Here is a 5,113-nt window from a genome sequence, read left to right on the forward strand (position 1 = left end):
TCACGGCCATACCTGTAGGATGAGGATAATCATAGCCTGTGATACAGAGTTAAATGATTTCAAAAATACTTTCCAGGGTAGGAAAAGAATAAGCGCTCAATTGATAATGCTTTCCTATATCCATGGTGTAAATACTCCTGTCAAGGCGATTTCAGGCTGGAGAAGCCACTAAATATAGAAATGGGAAGAGATTTGCAGTCATACACCATTTAATAATATCTCCACCAGACAAATACCCTAGCCATAAACAGCCTAATGAGCATCTTGAGTTAGCAAATGCATCAGGAGTCAGCAAATATTCTTCTGTTAGGGACCAGAGAGTAAATATTTTGGACTTTGCAGGCCGTAAGGCCTTAGTCACAATTACTCCACTCTACTGTTGTATATAAAAGCAGATATAGTTAATACATAAATTAATGGACATGGCTGTGTTCCAATAAAACTTTACTTACAAAAGTAGGCAACAGGCTGGATTTAGTCTAAAGTTCAGTTTCCTGAGTCTGGCATTGGTAATAGTGAAATATAGTAAAATCATTAAACTGTGATGAGTTTTTAGTATTTATTAGTTGTGTTTTTAATATAATTTATTTAATTTAATATTCAATATATCTGTGTTGAACAACCAGCTTGCAAAATTCCTGATAATTTAACAGTAAACCCTTGTAAGCCCATACAAACCAGCTCCAGCTCAACACTGAATCTATTCTTGCTCCAGGGGTAGTCACTGACAGACTGAGACCAATCAACATATCCAAAATCTCTGAAGATTTTTATTGGTTCATAAGATAGAAAAGTGACCCAATGCAGAGATTCAGAGAGATATTTATGCTTAGTGCAGCTTCTAGAAAATAATAATTGCCCCTGCCCATTCCATCTCTCCAGGCACACTATACTGTACTGGAATTATGGCCTGGTTAACAGCATGCCTGGGATAACCATGCTGAAAGGCCCTCAAACCAAGGCCCTTATGAAGAGCTTGGTGGATTAGCTTTTTCCAATGTACTCGATGAGTAGGGTATTTCCCAGGCAACCCCTGTATCCTTCAAATTGAAGTAAAAAATCCAATCAGATTTTTACTTCAAAAGTAACTAACAGCAATTAGACAACCAAGAGTTGCTCATATTCTTCAAGAGAAATTTTGTTTAATATGTAAGTACGAATAACCAGTTACCTCCATGAGGGAAAAGCCTGAATACTTCTGAAGGGCATCCACTGTGTGAAGCCTGAGGACTAAATTACTTCCATAGAGGAAGAAAAAGAGGCAGAAAGAAAAAAATGCTTCCCTAGTGACATAATTCAAGTGATTGAATTAGGTCTTACCTGAAACCAGGACCACTTTCCATTTTTGAATTAAGTACCATTTATTGTTTATGCCGGTTTGTTAGGACTCATTGTCACTTGTAACCAAAAGATTGTCAGTGAGGCATCTGTCCATTCCACGTTCTGCAACTTTCTTTCTCCATTACTCCAGGTTGCAAGTAAATATTACTCCCAATAAAGGAAAACTTGGTGCAATTCAAATGTAAGTACTTTATGTATATCCTAACTATTTATCTTTTTCTCATTAGTTTGTGGTTTTGTGGGCACATTATTTTCCTCTTGAATGATGTGGTATAAGAATGTGTGGTGTGACTGGCTATTCATAGATCAGTAGTGCTCTAACCTAACAATTTATCCAAATCATCTAGATTTTTAAAAAAATACAGAGACATTGAATTGCTAGTTCTAGGGATTCTTCTTCCGTAGGTCTGAGGGGGAGTGTGGGCATGAAAATTCCTGATTTTTATGAGCAAGTGAGCCTGATGTTCTTTTCAGTTGAAAGCCCCTGTCAGTTCCTAGCATTGTGCTTTCATTTCACTGCTTGTTTTAGAAAATCCAGAACATATAAAGAGGAAATAATTCACTGGAAAAAATGGTTCTTATGAGCTCTATATAAAGTCAAGCATATTATGAGGAAAATGTATTAAGTAAATTTATACATGTTTCTATCCATTTTTTCCCACAATTATTAGTTGATGCCTGCTATCTGCCAGGAAAATTGAAATGGGTAACTTTTGGATATAGGAGGTATAGGACAGGTAAAGATAGACAAGGTCCCTGCCCTCATAGGGGTAATAGTCTAATGTTGGAAGCAGATATTAAAGAAGTAAACTTCTTAATAGATAGTTATAGAGTGATAGGTGCTGTGATGAAATAATTATGGTTATAGGAGGGGACATTACCAGCAGTGTCTGGAGTGAGGTCCCATGCCCTTGCACAACTCTGAGAATGCATGCTTTCTTTGGATGAGATGGCCATTCAAAACACTAATGGAAGAAGGCTAGATATTTATTCATGCATTCAGCAAATAGTGATGGATTGCCCACTCCGTGCTGTGTGGGACATGGTGAAGTCAATTCCTTTATAAAAGACACAGGGCTTTCTGAGAATAGAAATGGAACTAGTAAGCTAGTGGATAAAGTCCTTTATTCTCTTTGACTAGGTTATAAAGGCAAAGAGGTATGACATTCAAAAGGTACAAGAGATGAACAGTGGTAAGTCAATATATTTCTCCTGTCCCCACCAGCAACTTAGTTCCCTCCTGTTACCTATTTATAATATATTCTTCAAGAGAGGCTTCAGACACATGAGGGGGGAGCCAAAAAACCCAGAATTTATTCATAAACAATTGTGTATTCTTACAGGTTTAAACTCCAGTCGTCTCCAAAGTACTCTCAGTTTGATGCAATATACCTATTAAGATGCTTTTTCCACGACTCAAAATAGTTTTTGAACCCATCAATTTTAATGCCTTTTAGTACTTCTGTCATTTTTTGTTACACTTCTTCCTCATGGGCAAAATGTTTCTCTTTGAGGATGTTTTTCATCTGGAGAAACAACAAAAAAAGTCACTTGGGGTGAGATTGGGCGAATAGGGAGATTGGGGCCCGGGGTAATGCCATTTTTGGTCAAAAACTGCTGAGCACTCAGCAGGTGTGGCTGGTGTGCTCATAAATCACCCATCATAAAATAGGCCAAAGCGTTGCAAGAATCTCCAAAAAAAAAGTTCAGTGAAGTCAAACTCTGCCTCTTACAACGCTAGTTTGTACACTGATGCAGATAGGTTCCTGGAACACTTACCTAGCAGGGGAATCCTGTACTCGAAGGGGCCCACTCTCAAAAAATAATGCCAGGTTTTTTGTCCCCCCTTGTGTGTGTACTGTTTATGTCTGGTGGAGGGGGTGGGGTGTTTCATAAATGGAAGTATACTGTACATTCTGTTCTGTAGCTTGCTTTCTTTTAATTCAGTAACAGATATATTGGGTATTTTCTCATATTATTAACATATAACTGGACTTTTTCATTGTTATACTTATCTTTAATTTGACTACACCATAAATTATTTAATGAGTTCCATATTGGAAGATGGGCAGGTTGTTTTCAAACTTATGCTTTTATGATTTCTGCAAGAAATTCCTACATAGTCATCTGTAACACATTTGTGACTTTCTGGAAAATAAATTCTTAGAACTGGAATTGCTGGGCCAAAGACTTTAAACATTTGCAATCTCTTAAGATACCTCTAAGTTGTCCTCAATACCAATTGTGCAAATTCACATTCTCACCAAAACCTCATGAGATTATCTCTGCCTACATACTCTCCAGTTTACTTGGTGATGAGACAATTCTTTAATTTTTATTTGTATATTTTCCTATGAGTGAAATTGCTTTATTTTTAAAAATATGTTTAAATGCCATTATTTCCTTGTCTGTAAGTCACCTCTTCGTGTCTCTTGCAAATATTTTTCTATTGGGGATGCTGCATTTTTCTTTTTATTTGCAATTGTTACTTTTATATTAAGGAAAATTGAAAATTTTAAAATAATTTCTATTGCAAATAATGTTTATAAACTATTGTCTTTTGACTTCATTCATAATTTTCCCCAAATAAAATATTATTATTACTTGATAGATAAATGTAACCAATTTTTTTGTACTAAATATTCCTCCATGTTTTATTTTAGAACATTTGTACATCTTTTTTATGTTTAATATTTTTATTCTTCTGAAATTTATTTTGTTATAGAGAACAACTGAGTGATGCAACAATTATTTCCAGGAAAGATATCCATTTCCCCTTGCTGACATGCTATACCCACTTTATCAAATACTAATGCCAACCTACCAGCGATGTTTGGGTCTAATTCTGGACTGTGTTTTCTGATGACCTAAGACAGTTTTGAGAGAGATCCAAAAGGTCCAGCATAATTGGCAGCAGAACTTGATGAATTACCAGAGCAAAGGGGCTAGTTATTATATACTGAGAATACCAAGTACCAAAGATGGTGAACCACTGAAAGAAGGGAAAAATACATCAGAATAGTAATTGGGGGTAAGGGCGAGGTTGGTATCTGTAAATAGCCTGCCCTACCACACAGTTTTTTTTCTAAGACTTGATGTAAGTTTTACTTTTTTCTGTTTTTTGGTTTTATGTAGGCATAAGTAACCTAAAAGCATAAACTGTGTTAAGTATAACTGTGGTGACGTCAACATCTTTAGCATCCACCCTGAATAACACCAGATCCAAGTTTATGACTGGAGGATGTCAGACCTCCCACTTTTTAATTCCTTTCTGAGTCTTATCTCCATAAACCTTATTCAGGGCGGTCTTTAGGGCTGTCTGTCATACTCAAGAAATCTACTCATGTTCTTCCACTCCAGGGAAGCTAGTTGGCTGGAGGGTTTGAGGGGAGCCACGGGAACATGTAAACAGAACTCACACAGATTTCTGGCCACACTGCATTCTCAGCCAGCTGAAGCTATTCTCCTACTGCTGCACAGTTCCCAAGGGCTGCCTCTGGGCACTCTAACAGAAATGAGTAAAATCCCCTTCTTCCCACTCTTTATTGGCCCTGATCATTTGGATCCTGAAATCTCACAAAGACCTCACTGAATGTGTCCACTAGAGCTTCTTCTGGTTCAACATATCCATTAGGAGGACAAAGAAACAAGAGCTAAGCAGTTTACAGTATTTTTCATATTATCATTTCTGCCTTCCTCTGAACTAGTTTTTTTTTAAAAAGCAAAATCCAAGCAAACAAAACAATATTTTTAAATGCTTTTTCTTCTGCTT

This window comes from Carlito syrichta, unplaced genomic scaffold (genome assembly GCF_000164805.1).
Source record: "Carlito syrichta isolate Samal-C Ts95f unplaced genomic scaffold, Tarsius_syrichta-2.0.1 Scaffold316501, whole genome shotgun sequence".
Taxonomy (NCBI): domain Eukaryota; kingdom Metazoa; phylum Chordata; class Mammalia; order Primates; family Tarsiidae; genus Carlito; species Carlito syrichta.